At 27.5% G+C, this 18,747-nt stretch overlaps 1 protein-coding gene across 1 annotated transcript in view; it reads right to left on the bottom strand.

Moving 5' to 3' along the window:
• Positions 1-13,795, bottom strand: part of LOC112597306 — a 210,187-nt gene extending 196,392 nt beyond the window's left edge. The window contains exons 1-2 of the mRNA XM_025343285.1: positions 13,702-13,795; positions 12,729-12,809 (exon numbers count right to left, since the gene is read on the bottom strand). The gene's annotated coding sequence lies outside the window, so the exon portion shown is untranslated. The remainder of the gene's footprint in view (positions 1-12,728; positions 12,810-13,701) is intronic.
• Positions 13,796-18,747: the final 4,952 nt, after the last annotated feature.

Raw genomic sequence — 18,747 nt, 5'->3', positions numbered from 1 at the left:
TAATAGATTCTAATTATTACAAATACAATATTTTATATTAATATTCAATACAATTGATCATACTATTATAATTTTACTATATTTTACTATTACTCTCACGAAAAATATATTGGTTTGGACTCAAAATTGATGCCAACTGACGTCAGCTCAAATACCCAACAAATAATTTCCAAGCAAACAGATTTTTCCCACTGTGGATTTATCGACCCCGACACAACAATTGAAGATACGTTTCACGAATAGATCTCGTATCGCGCACGTGTAGACAGGAAATTAACACATAAATCAGAAATATTTATTTTCGTTATATAGATTTATTATATATATATATATACGACTGCTATCGATGACTTTTGTACTGTTACATTTCTCTTACCGTTTACCCGAAGTTTTCATTTCGGATCGTAATAAAATACAGAACGCATCATTTACTCTGTAATAGATATATTTCACATTCGATATAATATATTTTAAAAATACATAATATCTATTTAATATATACAGGTAAAATATAAGCCTCTCAACTTGAGTGTAAAGTTATAGATTATTTAATACTTCTTTTTCCTTACTCAGTTATCGTTATTTATTTATTCTCGACATTTTAGTAGTCGTCCTTAGTGAATAATAAATCTTTTCGAGTGGTTCGGAAAATTTCGGATTCAAATATGAAAATAAATTAAGTCAATTTCTTTGACTACGGGTAATTGTATACAGCGACCACTAACCCACAGTTTTTTTTATTTTAGTCGAAGCATGATTTTATTATTATTTTATCGTCGTTCGCATTGATAGTTGATATCATTCTTATAATTTATGCAATTAATATACAGTTGATATTATATTATTTATCTAAAAAATTTTGCTCTACACTAGAAAAACAGGTTTATTCAGTGACATCGTTACGCGATATACTATTGGATGCACCAATATACTATTTGACGGATGATTAATTAATTCAGTAGTTTTTACTTTTTTTATAATATTCCGCATCCCGTACACAAACGTATTCGGCTTTTGAATTGACTTATCATCATTGTGTTTGACTGTTTGAATTAAATTTGAATCAACAGAAAATTAACGAGCGTCTAAATATTTGAATACAAACCATTTTGCATGGTAAGTCATAATTCGTATTTTAAACAAATAATCAGAGTTAAGTATGATTAACATTATTCTGATTTCTGATTGCACAACTATACGACGTATTGAACTACATTATTCCGTGCGTTCGGAGACCCAAGATGTTTTCATTTTATTTTGAGTTTTATGAACGAATACCGAGAGGTCATAAATATTCAGTATATTTAATTAGCATCAGTGTTGCCAAATAAAATTAATTAACATTGTTCATTCGAAAGGGGTAGATATTAATTAAAACGTATATTTATAAAAACTCCAATCACGCATTATATTATCACATTTCTATTATTGCTTTAAAAAAAAAAATCACGTTTCCTCCATCACCTCTCGCCAATAGTACAAAGAGTGTAACTGAGAAACCGTCTTAAATATTAATTACAATGATATATCGATTTCCAGTTGTATGATAGCTACAGAATAGTATCGATTTTGTTAGTGTAGGTAATTTTAAAACAAACTACTGAACCAGGTATCAATTCCGGTACATACCGATGTTTACGTGTCATCCTGAATACTTCTTAACTTCATTAATAAATTAAGTAATACACTTATATTTTATTTCATCGTTTAATACAAAATATACACCATACTATACATTATACCTCTAATCAATTACTTAAACTTTATATTATTTAAATATAAGTAATAATGTAAATATTCCTCGATTTATGATGACTTTTGAAGAACATTCTTATAAATTGATAAGTTTTCTTTGCAGTCGATTTCAAAAATATTTAAATATTAAGTTATATAATTATCATACAATTTTTTATCATACTATATTATCATCAATAGCGTATTTGACGAATTGTAAGCGGCTGATGTAATTACAATTTCTAATCAATGACTTTTTTTCGAAAATTTTATATTTTTCTAGTTAAATTACTTTGTGATTTTTTTCAGTAGGTACCTATTATAAAACTTGAAATATTTGTAATCGAGTAGTTAATTAAAGATTACCCTATGTAGAAAAATCGATGTACTTTTATCTCCGCTGAAAAAATTCTGGTGAAATCAATAAAATCCCAATAATTTAAAAGTAATTACATTTACGCATGACCTAAACGTGTGATCGGAATAGTCTTAGAAATTGTAGTAAAGTTTACGCAGTACACATAACTGCACTGGATACAAAAATAATAACATAATAATATTATTATAACTATCGAAGATGTTATAGATTTGTTTACAAAAAATAACATAGACAATAACAACAAAATACACAATAATTCATAAAACCGTTTTATATACAGTAGAAATTCTTTAAAATGATGTCCTAAGGATCAAAGAAAATAGGTCATAATAACCACAATATTAAAATAATCAAAGTTTTAAAAACCATATTTTTCTTATTATTATAGTATTATTATGTCACTAGTATACTTTCCAAGATTTTGCCGTCATTACTACATGCCTCTTATTTTAATCTTAAACTGTCTTTCTCCAGTTTTCAACTCCAAAACTTTTGAAGTCACGTCAATCAATTTATATTTTTGAATCTTCTTTCTGCTTTCCATTCCATCTCTACCTGAACCGTTTTGTTTTGTCTATCTTCGTTGTGTAGCCAAACCAATGATTCTTTTGAACCTTAACATAGTTTATTATTATTAACACCATAATTTTAAACAATTCCTTGTTGTATCTTCTTTGGTAGTTTACCGTTGATTTATTGTTGGTAGATCCACAAATGTATACATTTTAACAGTATTTTATAATTTTAATCAACTTTAATTAAAAATATTGTATATTAACAAAAAGTAAAGGATATTTCCGCAACAAATTATTATTATTTATTATGTATTAAAAAAACTTTGTTAATTTTGTTTGTGTAAAATGATATTTTCGTTTTTAATTTTTCAAAGTTTATTTTAAATTTGAATTGTTTATAGTCATATAATTTGATACTGATTGTTTAATGTTTTGCATTATATCTCAGTGTATATTCTTTTTATAAACTTTCAATAATAAAACCCATATTTTCTGAAGCCATTACGAATAAAATACATATCTAAATGATAAATTCACCAAAAATAAAGTCATTACATCCGTTTAGTAATTATTATACGAACGTCATAACAATTGTTACCAATTAACATAAAAGACATGGGAGTTTTACCGTCCTTTAACTTTGGTTCATTAAACCCGAAATATCAGTATAACCGTGATTATTATAAACGATCTCTGTTGTATTTATTATTTTCGACTATTTTGATACACACGATGTTTTAACAATTTTACAAATAAGTTTTTTTTTCAATATAACTTTTTTTTTCATATTTTTCACAACTTAACTAAAAGAATATTTGGTTATAAGTGTTTTATTGTTTATTTATTTATTTAAACGCCTGTTAGGGGCACTTGGGGCTCAAGAACAATATATAATACATAGATAATAAAGTTTGTGTGTATCAAAGAACAAAATAATATTAATTAACTTAATTATTATTAGCATTATCAGAAGATATATTTAAATACAACGATAAAATATAATATATTATTAAGTATTGGAATTTCGACTTATGATTAATTTAGAGATACTAGGCTTTTTGAATTAAACAGATCTATATTTAAATTATTACTCGTGCAATACGGTCCAGTTGATTGTTATAACCGTATGATGTTCTGTGATTTTTTTATATAGAATGTAAAACAGGAAAGAGACATGTATTGAGAAACATAGAATTGTATTAGTTCCAAAAGCTCAAGACAAGAAATAGTTCCATTTACTAGTTTGGACATGAAGTATATATCATTGCGTTTTCTCCTGATATCCAAACATTCTAAATTGAAATTTACTTGGATTATTTTTTTAAGTCTTTAAAGTATTTAAGTGGAAAAGATATCGTTTGATTTGAAATATTGAATCAATACAAGAATAATAATATCATAATAATTAAAATCATAACAACAATGCGCATGCAGGGTGATATCTGAAAGGTTTTATCGTTATAAATCCAGAAAATATTGTAGTGTCGTCAGTGCAGTTATTATCGTTATGATCAGCCGTACCCGCGAGGCCCGTCCGTATATATAGGGGAATGAGCTTTTCCGCGACGATTAGAGGGGTGCTCGCGCCCCATAGCTGCAGATATTTATTTTACGCTGTTCAGAACGTTTATTGCTGGAATGCGAGGGTGCAAAATGTTTGTGAGAGACACGCATTATTCAAACGTAACAATATTGAAAACAACATCGGAATATTATAATGAATCTCGCATCGCGTGCATATATTATAATATTATGTCCTCGCACAATGACGCATTATTACGAATTATAATATATTTCATAAAATATTAAAATCAAAACGAGTAACGTTTATAATATATAAGTAAATGTTAATTGGATTCGTTCATAACTATATATATTTATATTATATATAACACAAAACACTAACAGTAAGCATTTAAAAATGTCTATATTATATATTATTATTATTATTATTATGTCTATGGTAGCATAATGAAATACCATGATAATGAGGATCTTGCAGGATATATATATATATATATATATATATATATATATTATATAATACATTATAATATATTCATTATTCATATTAAAATATTTAAAAAATATAAGAAGCAGTTTATAAACATAACTATTATATAGAGCAGCGGTTCTCAAACTGTGGTACGCGTACCACTAGTGGTACGCGAAAGACTACATGATGGTACGCGGAACTGTGGAAGGCCGCATGGTGGTAGGATTTTTAATCATCAGTGGTACGCGACTGATTGATAATATACTTAAGTGGTACGCGAAATAAAAAGTTTGAGAACCGCTGATATAGAGTATCAACTATATACGCGTAAGTAATAAAAATATGTTAAATGAAAAATAAGTTTTATTTAAAAATTACAAGCTGTATACTTGTATACGAATATACAATATACCTATACATACTGTATAGTATTGGTGTACGTGATTAATTAAATGTACTTATTAAAACATATGTTAATGAGTAAAGAAAAACAATCCTTTGACGGGACTTCTCAAGTTAGCTTACGTGAATATACAGAAGTTACATAGTTATATGAAAAGTAGTCCCTTAGCTGTTTTATTTTCAAGTGGCGACGTGGATGACCGTCAAGATATTAATATAATTTGAATTTAATTGAATATTATATGAATAATTAAACAACGATTGTTTTCAACTAGTTATCATTAAGTCCGTTCAATAATTCTAAACTAATTGGTTTTGCAAATAAAAAAAACAAACTAAATATTATGTCACTAAATAAATTTACTCATAGTGTTTGGATTACGAAAGCTCTACATAAATAAAAATACTCAAAAGGCTATTGAATAGTGATACTGATAAAAAAAAATGTAATATCGTTAGATTGAACGTAAAGTACTTTTAATTATTAAAACTCACTAAGTATATTTTTTTTATAAATTTGTCATTCACTTTAACTTTATTCGACTTGATTACATATTAATTTAATTTCAGAACTGTTAATAGAAGATACTTTACGCGTACGATATACCTAACAATTATAATTAGGTGTTTCCTTGTACTACATTACTATGATTAATCAAAATATCAAACATTATATATATATATCACAGTCTATTGCGTAGAAGGGGTCAATCATCTTATCGCTCTAAAGCACGAACTAACACAGATAATAATCAACATTTTTAATATTTAAAGTTTTTCAAGAGTTTTAACTTTTAATTCTATATGAATAAAAAAGTTTTTAATGCGTTCTGTGATAAATTAGTTGAGTGACAAAAATAATTAAAAATTTTCTTTTAATTTTAATTATTCACTTTTCACTTTAAACTTGAAATTAAACCATACTAAATAGTTTCCAGTATCTCTACGATAGAATTCAAATAATACCACAATTATTTTATTTACAACATAGTAAATACGAAATTTATAATAAATATCCAATAAAAAATTTCTCTTTTTTACTTATAAAAACACTAAAACAACAACATGATATAAAAAAAAATACATGCTCGGAATATCAAAACCATCCCAAGTTTTTCAAAATCAAAAAATAAATCACTATAATTTTTAAATTCAGTTTCATATTTTATTACTTTTAAAAATTTTAATGAAACACAATCAGCATTAGATTTATCCAAAATTCTATTATTCCTCTGTTGTGATTTGAAAAAATTAACTGTAAAAAAAATATTCTCACATATCTACGTATGTCGAGTTAAATAAAATTAACCTCTATTTTTAAAGTATAAGATGATATATTTAAAATCAGCAAGTTATTATTTTTATAATTTGTAACTTTATTTTTTTTAAATAATAAAAAAATATTCACTATTTTTTTTCTTCGCTAAATCCAAGATTAAACAATAAAAAAAAATAATATTTTCATGTGCCTTTAAAATTTGTCCTAAGTGCCACTTTTAGCACAAATGGTTCACTAACTCTGGCATAGACGATGATACGAATACTTTGGAGCAATGATATTATAAAATACAACTGCTCGACAACACTACATATTGCGTTCTGTGTTGCAGGTGAGAGTTGGCAGTGTTTCGTGACGTCCGTCCGGTGAAAATAATAATTGGTAAGTGCTCCATAAAACGGTTGTGAAAGGCGACATTATATGGATTATAACTTTTATTAATGACTCCCTTGAAAACAACGTATATACCATGACCAAAAGGAATTATGTAATAAGGAATAAACGTATCATCGGCTCTCGTTCAATTAAATGCATACCTATACACACGTGTGGAGGCTGTGTGCATAAAATACGTTCTGTTAAAAGCTCACTCCAGAGAGGAGGGCCAAACGATAAATCAATTTGTATGTCCTTATAAATTATACATAAATGTTGACAGTGATACACAGACCGAAATATCGTTGGGTACTCTACTACGGTCATAGTACCTACCATTCGATGAGTGCACTGTAATAATATCATCATAATATAATAATTATGAGAAATTTATCGAGGATTGACCGATACTAAGTCTCCGGTTTTGTTGGAATAAACACAGTTCAAAATGGGAAACTAACCCCTTCAATATTAAATCGAACTCGTAACCGAGAATTTCAATGGTTAGAAATAGTTTGAATTCCTCTAATCCATCCTCAAAAACAGTTGCCAAAGTGTATTGTCAGAAAAATTACATAATTGGAAAATTTGTTGAAAAAAATAGAACAATAATAGTTGTACCAAAATTTAGCTTGCATATTAATTTAGCTATATTTAGTCTGTTCAAAAAGTACCGGGGTTTTATTTTTAATAAATACAAAAGTTAAGTTACATATTATTTAAAGATATCTTCTTAAAAATACTCTCCTTTGAACAAAATGCAATGGTCCCAACTTGTAATATTTCTATTAAATGTTTTGATGTTAAATAAATAAAAACTTATAAATAAATATGCGTATTTGTATTTTGTGGCTATTTAATGAAATAATAGTATACCTAATTAATTTTCTACTCTTCTACAATATAACATAAAATCATACTAGTTTTAGATTCTAAGCGAAACGATGAATGTATTGATTTTTTTAGAAGAGCTGAGGGATAGGCTTAAAATATTATCTCCACCTCGGAAATTTTATAGATTTTCACCTATGAAAATTAGTAAATTATTGCGTAAACAAAATATTATTTATTCAATTCTACCGATTTTATTATTTAATTAGTGTTTATTTTCAAATACTTACTATAAAATGGTAAATTGTCATTACATAGTACATATTATAATCTGCTTTCGGAAAATCGAAAATATCAAAAAGTTAGTAACCGATAAAATACGTCCAAAGTCAGAACGGTGGCGGAAATAATCCGATTTTTGTACCATTCATTACGGTTTGGTCGACTGCGGTCAGTTGTCGAATTTATAAATTATTTCGATAATAATGTCTTTAGGGCCGGTCTTTCCTATCCGGCCGGACGCGCTGTCTTTTTAAGCAACGTAAAAGCAATTATAATTTATATTATCTCGTCCTGAACTGCTAAGACCTTGAAGTGGAGTTCAATCCACCGTACAAAGGTCAACCGATTTATATATAGGTTCAACTAATTTTTATATAAAGTTTCATCATGGCGCTTAGTAAAATGTCGTGATATTACCTACATCCTACGTTCAACTGACGTTTCGCATGCAACGATTTCGGTGGGTACAGGTAATTTTATTTTGCATACGAAATTTTTCGATTTTGATAACAACAAAATAAAAATATATGCACGCCGGGTCATATATTATTTTATTATTACAATAATATTATTCATGGCAATTCGCAATCGTCAAACAATTGTCTTAAACTAAATCTGATTATTAAGTGCTGGCAGCCATCTCATCTTTTTTTTCCAATCTAAAATGCTAATATAGCGTTTTAACGAAAAACATATTATACCACAACCGTATATCATGTGGCTAGGCAATATATTTCACAGCAAATCGATGTTGGTAACAGGTACATAACTGTGGTATAATAATTTATTTGTGTTTATTGCCATCGGATTAACTATACGTTTCGAAATAATATGCACCGGTAATGCCGGGAAGCCAGGCAAGTTGACAAATTGTTATTTCGAACCAACCGTTGACAATTAATAGAAATTTCGTTTGGGTATACCAACCAAGTTTAAACATCAAACAAACAAAATTAATGTCGAATAAACTTCAATTAATTTCATTTTGAAAAACACAAGTTTCGCCTTATACAATAATAATTAACAGTGACATTGTATAGTATACATTTATGAAATATCATATAAACAGCCTAACATTATATTTATTTCTCAAAAAAAAAATTAATTTAATAACTCGAAAAGTCAGAAGCTAAACATGAAAAATATTTTGTTCTCAAGACAGTGGAAAAAGCAATTAAAACAATCAAGTTTAAATTGTATTTTATTTTAGGAAACAAAGAAAATTTATTAGTAGAAAGCGAAAGGTATAATACATTTTGATAAAACATTATTTTTTACCATCTTATATTTTGGTACTCCAAGTATAGCTAAAATGATTTATTAAAAAATCATTCTATTGTAAAGTTAAGCTTACTATAGACCTATTTTTTTTTGTAGGATACCTCGTTATTAAGTAGGTCACTGTAATGGATGTAGTCAATTTAAATCTAACAATAAATCAGTGCATACGAAGGACAATGAAAAACGGAGAGTGTGCGGTGTGACAAACTCTATTCTAAAGGATATTTCATTATTTATTATATTGCTATTAGTTATATGACAAAAAAACATTGCAATTATTATATAATAATTATTACTACATCTTACAAAATGATGTGCCAACCATGTACCCCAACATTATTTCCGTTGTAAACGAATTAATGAAAATTTTTATTTTTGGAATATTTAAGTACACTTAAAGATAATTTTTTCAAATACTTCATTAGAGATTTAGATCACTTAAGTAGAGTACCTTAATTTTTTTTTTTTTTTTTGTTTCAATAAAAATTATTTCCTTTTTTGTAAATCACATCTCACAATTTTGAATAGGTATTTTAATTTACTTCTTTACTTCGAAATTCAAATTAAAAGTATTTTTTAGTTTTTAGATCTAGGTATAGTAATCTGTTTAAAAGGTATGAGAGTTATGATAATTTAATAATATTTATGAAAAGTAATTCATATTAATCTATCAAAAATTTTAAAAATTACCCAAATATAATAAATACTAAATCTAAGACTACATGCTGTATTTCATGTGTTTGTATAATCATTTTTAAGAACTATTATGTTTATTTTTAAGTACAATATAGATTTATTATAATAAAAATCACTCATCCCAATATTGATTTAGATAGATCTACATTCACGTTTAAAAAAAAAAAAATCATCCGCTTGCTAAATATTTAGAGTAAACGTTCTCTTTTAAAAGTTTATAATTCAAAAAAATGGATTTTGTCCTTGTTCTATTTATGATTCTAAATTAAAACGTGATCAAACAAGCCGTGTTGGTAACAAATCGAATATCTCGCCGATAAGTGGATACGTTTCAAATCAACTTTCAAATCACCAATAAAACAGCCAGCTTTGGGTAACGAAATACTGACGATGATACATTATAAATGTTTCGTGAATCGCAATAACAACAACAATGAAAATCATTACAAAAACCGTGGTCGGTACAGATATCGTGTTCTCGCGTCAGACGTCGCTATCAATTCGTGGGATGGGTCTAGGTGAATTATTCTACGCAAACACGTGTAATACGACACCAGACAGAACGACGCGAAAAGTGCGGCAAAATGATTAAACGTTAATATTTCACGATGTATAATAATATTATAGCAGGTATGCTATATTGTTCCGAGACCGCAGGAACATGTGTATAATATATTATATTTAGGCCTGCCGCCGCGTGTGAAGCAATATGTTATGATGTCACTTCCATGTGTTCGACGAAACCGTTATTAATAATATAATAAGTTAATCGCTTATTTATGCCGCGGCGGCGGCACTCTGTATAATAATATATATTATGTGTATATAGTGATGTAAAAATACGATGTTTTATTTAATTTTCGTGTTATTGCGTTTTTTACCGAATATTATACAATACTACGAGTAAATTGAACTTTATAGTTTACCGATAGCTAGCGCACAGGATGATACCGCATCGGCTCCCGGCAGGCTCTAATGAGTTCGTATCGGCTCCGGGTATTTGACCATTCCTTCGGTTTAGTGGACGTATTGCGTTCAATTTGTGAACGTAAACCATATTATTAAAAGTTTACGTATTGTTATTATTATTATTATTATTATTATTATTATCAATTATTATTCTTATATTACCATATTATTATATATATGTTACCGTAAATGCCCGATCACTAGGTAAACCTAGGTTTTACTAGTTAATGTTAGGTTTTACTGTTTGTACTCAGTAAATGCTGAAATTCTTAGTTTTATTCGGGCTTTTAATAAACACGTTGTGTACATCCTAGGATATACAAATTGACTTAGTAAAAGCTGATCAATACATGACACATAACATTAAAGCTGCTTAAAAATTATAATTATATATTATTAAAACAAATTACTGACAGTTATTTAAATTCTTTATACAAAATAAAAATCAATTTAATTATATCATACAGTTTTAGGTTAAAAAGTATTGAGTAATTATTATAAAAACAAGAAAAAATATACAACAGAACAAACACAGATTTTTGTGGTACACCCATGTATAATATAACATTGAAGAATTATTATTTGTATTAAAATAATCCTACAATTTTAATATAAGTTTTGAAATAAAGTATAATATAATAAAAAATAGCTATAAATGATTACTACTTTTTGAATTAGGTATAAAACGATCACCCTATGAGGCAATGTTTGGATGTACAATGAAAATGGGACTTGCTACTTCGAGCATTCCGAAAAATGTGATAACAGAACTCATTAATGAAGATGACCTTATATCTGTCCTTGAAGACTCTAAAATTACAATTTCCAATGAGAATGAAGAGAAGAATAATACTGAAAAAATCAATAAGGACATAGACATTGATCATAACCGAGGAAAAAAAATCGATATTGAGATCAACAAAAATACAGGGGTAGATATAGAAACAAATATAGACAACGATGAAAAAACAATTTTATCGAAGAAAGATAAAAATGAAAAAGTTAATGAAAAAATATTACTTGAACGTTCTACTCAAATTAAACGACAACGAGTAGAGTCACTTCAATCTCTGGAAAAACAAGCGAAAAAAATGAAAACAATATCTAATAAAAAATTTCCTGCTGCATTAATTGGTCAAACAGTGCGAGTGAAAATTCCAGATTTCGACCGATGTAAAATTGATTCTCGCACGTTATTGGCTATAGTTGTTGAAATTATTGACGAAGAATTTTATCGATTAGGATCTAAAGCTGGTACATTGAATCAATTATTCACTAGAAATCAATTTACATTATGCGAAGAAAAATTTATTTCAATATCCGATGTTCCAAATACAACAACAAGCATACGCCAAGCTGTTGCTCAACTTTCACTATCAGGTGGGCAAGGATTTTTGAGGTGTGATTGCCAGAAAAAATGTACAACTAAAAAATGCAAATGCCGCCAGTCAAATGTATTATGTAATAGCAGGTGCCATAATAGCACAACATGTGCAAATAAATAAAATTATTTCTAACTACCCGCCAGTTTTACTAATTTTTATGAAGAATAAATAATAATTCTGTTTTTAAATGATTTTTATTTTGTATAAAGAATTTAAATAACTGTCAGTAATTTGTTTTAATAATATATAATTATAATTTTTAAGCAGCTTTAATGTTATGTGTCATGTATTGATCAGCTTTTACTAAGTCAATTTGTATATCCTAGGATGTACACAACGTGTTTATTAAAAGCCCGAATAAAACTAAGAATTTCAGCATTTACTGAGTACAAACAGTAAAACCTAACATTAACTAGTAAAACCTAGGTTTACCTAGTGATCGGGCATTTACGGTAACATATACATTGTAATTGTGGAGACATCCACCTTTTGTTGTTTTTTGATTATTTATCATATCTTTAACGCGTATATTACATTTCTTCTTGGTGTTGTTATTCCGAGCAATCGGCGTAGCATTAGTCTATGTATACTATTTTATTATTACCCAGCCTGTGAGTGTGATCCAGTGGAGCTAACTGTTCATTAAGAGCCCTTTCGGTGAACATATCTGTAGTCGAGCCTCAGCCTGTAAATGGGAAGAAAAATACTATTAATTGGGAGCCGGTACGTCCATACCATTGGCATCTGAAAAGAACCGATACGGCCACCTTCAAATGAATAGTAGAGTCAAAGCGGACAAATGGTAGCCGGTGCGGATACTCCGAGCTAAGGTTAGGTTAAATAACGAGAAAAATTTTAAGAGATATAAAATATACGTCAATAATTATATATAAACATTTTAAAGAATTTAAAAAACAAAAACAATAATGTTGAACTTCAAGTGTCAAAATTTATAAAGATTAGGTTAAAACCTTATGAAATTTAAATTTTTTATATTAAAAAATAATACAATTTATTGCAATAAATATTGTTATTATTGTTATTAACGGTCAATTAGTAAATATTATAATAATTTAAAAAATAATAAAAACAAAATCAGTTTACTATATAAATCCTTTACTAAGTATCTAATTCCTTTAGACAGAGGCTCTACTTAATGTTTTTTCGAAATCACTACTAACGCATATTTTTTTAAATATTTTTCCGGGTCCGCATGCGTTCAAACAATTTACTGACACATTACCAAACATGCACCCCTATGCAGTTGTCTTGTTTGCATCGTAAAAATCAGACTGGATTTCATTTTTTTTTTTTTTTTTTAATGATACATTTCATAGCACTAACGTTAGGTTAGGTTAGGTATAACGAACTATGTATGTACAAAATATAATATTACGAACACCGTAGAATATTGTACGTGCATAAAAATTAATATTTTATTTAGCAATAATTATTTTATTTCAATTTAGAATAATAGAAAAACGTAGACATTAGTCGGTATAAAAGCGATTACGTTAAAAAAAAAAAATTATAATAAAAAGCGATATTATCGTTATGGTAAAAAAAAAAAAACCTACCAAGTTGTATCGTAGTTGTAGGTATGATAAAAACCGAATCGCGATCGCGTGTCTTACAAGATCACTTTATTATTTTAAAAGTTGCGTATTTATATATAAATACATAGAAATGTGTCGTCTGAACCTTGGTGGTAATTCATCATTGACGCTGAAACACAAAAGGTTTCACGCATTAGTATACGTTTTTTAAAAGGGTCATTCAAGAGGAAATAACAAATTATCATGTTTTGAACAATATTATCGATTGAACACGAACGGCATGCTACAAATACGATGTGTACACTCGCAGCACCATACTGCTGGCTACACTTTTAATCGTTTTTATATTTTACGCCTATAGAAACAATAATAATTATTTAACGTTCATAATGGGTTTAACTGTGCATAACGGTCGGAAAATTATTTAAAAAAAAATATGTATACATTTAATAAGATAACCAATGAACTGTGCGAAACGAACCCTGCGCAAACCTTTTTTTTTTTCGAGGTATATAAATGAATTAAAAATTGTTTAAAAGAACAAACCATGTCCGCGTTGTTATCTTTGCGAAAATATTATCGTTACTCGCGAATTTGTTTCAATTGTGCTTTCTGTATTCATATAAACTAATAAATCATGTCTATGTGTATATGCACACGAACTACCAGAAGTTTACCAATCGCGCTTAAAATAACTATTTTATATACCAATTTATTGCGCTCTAAAAATGTTAGGGTCAATAGACCAATTGCACTCTATACATTTTAAAATACTTAATGAAAATGTATTAGTTAGTTATAATTAAATAATAAATTAATACACATATTGATTGTTTTGCGAGTATAAATACATGATAAAATAAAAATAAATAAATATAGTCAATTATTTAAAATTAAAGTTATATCAGTTACACAATAATTTACATTTAAACTTTTTTACAATTTAAACTAATACTAAATAACAAGATATAAATAATGGCTATCATCGATGTGTTATCCTATATAGTACAGTACCTATATATTGTACAACAAAACAATATTAGGCTGATAAATATCCAACGAAAATGAAAACTTACTTTCGTCTACCACTCAAATTTATACTTGTACGATCAAATATGCGTAATAATAATAATGTTTTATAAAAATCCCGATACTGTTATAAAGTTTATTATAACCAGTCACTTAAATCAGTAATCAATTGGTCAATAAATTAATTTTTAAGCATTTTTGTGTGTAAATAAATTGTTTATGTCGGTGTTGATGGAATTAAATTGAACAACAATATTTTCATATTTGAAGATAGGAAAATTTAAATACAAGTGCAATTTGTACACTGACCTTAAAATATAAGAAACGCAATTGGTATACTGACCCTAAACAAAAATTTTGTTTTAGGCGCAATTGGTCCAAGCCTGAACTACCCAACTACAAACAAATCTCATTGGTGATTTTTCAATATATATATACAGTTGCGATCATAATATACGAAGTGCCGTTTTGTGTTGAATTTCAAACACGATGTTTCTAATATTTATTAATTTATTTAAAAACAAAGTCGGTAACGGTCCAATATGCGACCTTCAAATATTACTCGACCTACTGATAATATTGTGTTGATCTACATGTTTCTTTATCGCGGTTATTTTCATTTAGTACTTATTATTAGAACGGCAATTTTTTTTCGTAGAAAAACGGGATCGAGAAACTCTTTTACAAATTATTAAAAATGAAATAAAAACGGGAACGACAATTTATAGTGACCAATGAAATGAAGAGCGTATTCAACATTAAATCAACATGGATATATTCATCAAACAGTTAACCATTCAAAATTTTTTATTGACCCGGAAACAGGAGCACACACTCAACAAATTGAAGGCTTATGGAGAATTATAAAATCCAAATATAATATTAAAAAGAATGGGGCGTCTTCTTTACTAGATAGACAACTCGAAGAAGAGTGGTGGAGATCGTGTCAAAACCCAAAAACTATTTTTGATAACTTTTTGACCGATATGAAAAATACGTTTTATAACAATATAGACTGAAATAATACATTTATAGACGACACTGAGAAGTGGAATAAAAAAAGGTTATTTAAAATTATTTGTATTTTACATTTATGACGTAGGTCGCGTATTGGACCTTAAATCAATGTGTAAGTTACATATTGGACCGTAAATCAGTGTGTAGATTGCATATTGGACCGTTACCACAAAGTCAAATATTTTTTTATCTCTATTAACAATTAACTACAAAAATTAGATTTTCAAAACAATAAAGGGTAATAATTAACTGTCTGTTAGATTATCTGTATTAAAATTAGTCATATAAAATGTACCTGATCATATACGTATTCATTTTAATGAACTATCATAAATCGTTTTGGCTTTTTAATTTGACATATTTATTTAAAAAACCTACACGAACAAGCCGAATTCCAGGTTTCTAAACGTATTTTAAACAATACGTATAACTTTATGTATTATAATTTTAAAAAACTTGGAAAGCTGAAAAATTATACTTGTGTATCGTAATCTAAATCAGTTGAGTATCTAAATTTTTAAATAATTGACAGATCATTTTAAAAATTCTTAAAGTAACTATAATTTGCTTAAATAACCAGGGTTCAACGTGTGCGTTTACTAAATTTAATGGCAACATTGTGGCGTATCGTTTTTACACTAATAATATTAAGTAAGCATTTTTATCGAAAAAATCTATTTTTACATGTGTATAATTAGCTAAAATTTACTTTTACAAATACTAATGAAACGGTACTTTAAAAAATATACCAAAAAACTATTTATGATACAATATCACTCAAACACATTACTGCATGCAATTCTAGTGATAAACGAGACATTGCGCTATCAACGTCAATCGCCGACGAAACATTCGACGCACTTAAAATGTAGAATACCATCCTTGGAGATCAGATGTTATTATATGTATGATGGATGTCTAAGTAATTTTTTCTCTTGCTGAAATGTTGTCTTTTGAAAAATGATACAATGCCAATTTGGAAACAACAAATCATTGTGGCACATGCACCAACGCTTTCTAGCGGTCTGCGTTTCAATAATAGTTCTTGTACTTACTACCGTATTAGCTCTAAACCAGTCACGGTAAAGTATTAATAATTAATAATAAATAATTAACCTTTAAATAGGCTTTAATATGAGCAAAATTGAAAATATAATATATATATGTATACACATTACATCATTAAAATGATAAATAATATCCACGCGCAACGCCCCAAAAATCAACGCTGTCAATTTGCTTCATGCGGTATGGCCGCGATTATAGTTACTGTAAACACCTATATAGTACGTAGATAAATAATCAATTATTATTTTATACGATTTCATGTTTGTACTTATGTTGAATAATGATATAGCTTTAAGCCAAAATGATTTTTATTAGTACATCTGTTTAGAGACTATAAAATTACATAGATATGTATATGCATATAGGTCATTGTTTGATCGTGTACTAAAAAATATCTCAGAAAATATAAAACCTACTTTAAAATACCAATTTCAGTGCTTAAAAAATAAATGCGTAGAATTTTTCAAATTGTTATGCTTACCGAGATGGAAAAATTGAATATAACGTAATGTTTATAAACGTTTTAAAAAAAAATAAATAAATAAAAACATTTAACATATTCTAAGATAGAATTATCACCTTATAAATAAGCGTATATTAAAACGGTTCAAATAAGTGAACGCTAAAGTATACATCATTATAATTTTAGAGTATAGTTAGTTAAGACGAATTTTAAAAGGACATTAAATAAGTTCGTACAAGAAATAAGTAGATATATTATGCGTAAATACAACGTAGTATTTCTCATGCGCATATAATATAAACACGTACATTTAGTATCATAAGTTAAACAACTAATAACATTTTTTTTTTCTCGCTTCATTCAGACTTATTGTGACTGACAAATGACAACTATTGTGTATTTATATGTAGATGCAATAGTTGCAGGTGTGGTTTGAGATTTTGTTATGTGATAGAAAAATAACTTTTTAACCGCAAGTTATTACATGATAGGTTTATCTGTTGTCTTTTTACTAATAAATTATTTTTAATTTTTTTATTCTTACAGAGAACAAAATATATATTAATAATCCTTAATAATAAAACGATTTATTCTATTAAATAATAAACATATTTACAGTTTATTTTTAAATAAATACTTAATACAGAATTATTCTAAATATAATATACCCTGTGCATAATGGTACATAAAAAAATTAACAATTATAACATATTTTATTCATATTATCATGAAAATACCAATACTTATACTAAAAAATGTTTCTGTTTTTATTTATTTTCAAAAAGACTTTGTAAATTACGTATTGATTTTAATGTGAAAACTTGCATAGCTTATTGTTGTGCAGAAACTAACGCATCAAATTTTATAACAACTCATACGTAGGAATTCATATTTAACTTTAATTTTATTTCCTATTTGCATGCTTACAAAAGTATAAAAAGGTACTCCGCGCAATTTCATTTTTAATTTTCCAACAAGGACGATTGACGACTTGATTTTTATGAAAAACGTAACCGTACAAAAACGATTTTTTTTATATATATAAATATAGTAATACTACTAATACTTATACATATAACATATATTGATTTACAGTGAAATGATTCATAAGTAAACACCGATCACGTTTTTTGTACGATAAAAGGGTTTAGCAGCACTCTATTCCCATTTCGAACTCACGTGATAGTCGTATTATTGGTAATACGAATCGCGTCTATAAACTATTATACATGATTAATTTAAAGTCGTATACTGTTACAATAATATAATATGTACCAATCAAACGATCGGTTTGTTGGCGATTGAACGTCAAAAAAAAAAAAAATCTGCGAAACAGTATATTATTAATATTGTACACCCACACTACTTTTTTACCGAAAATTAATTAAAAAAACACCAATACTTTAGATTTTGAGGAAGGCCATATATGTTACATCAGTTTACATCCACGAGTCTCGGTTTTTATACTTTTGATCTTTTCTCCAGTAAAA

Source organism: Melanaphis sacchari, unplaced genomic scaffold, assembly GCF_002803265.2.
Source record: "Melanaphis sacchari strain LSU unplaced genomic scaffold, SCAv2.0 Contig40_pilon_pilon, whole genome shotgun sequence".
In the NCBI taxonomy this organism is placed as follows: Eukaryota; Metazoa; Arthropoda; class Insecta; order Hemiptera; family Aphididae; genus Melanaphis; species Melanaphis sacchari.
This window is presented reverse-complemented; position numbering and strand designations above follow the sequence as displayed.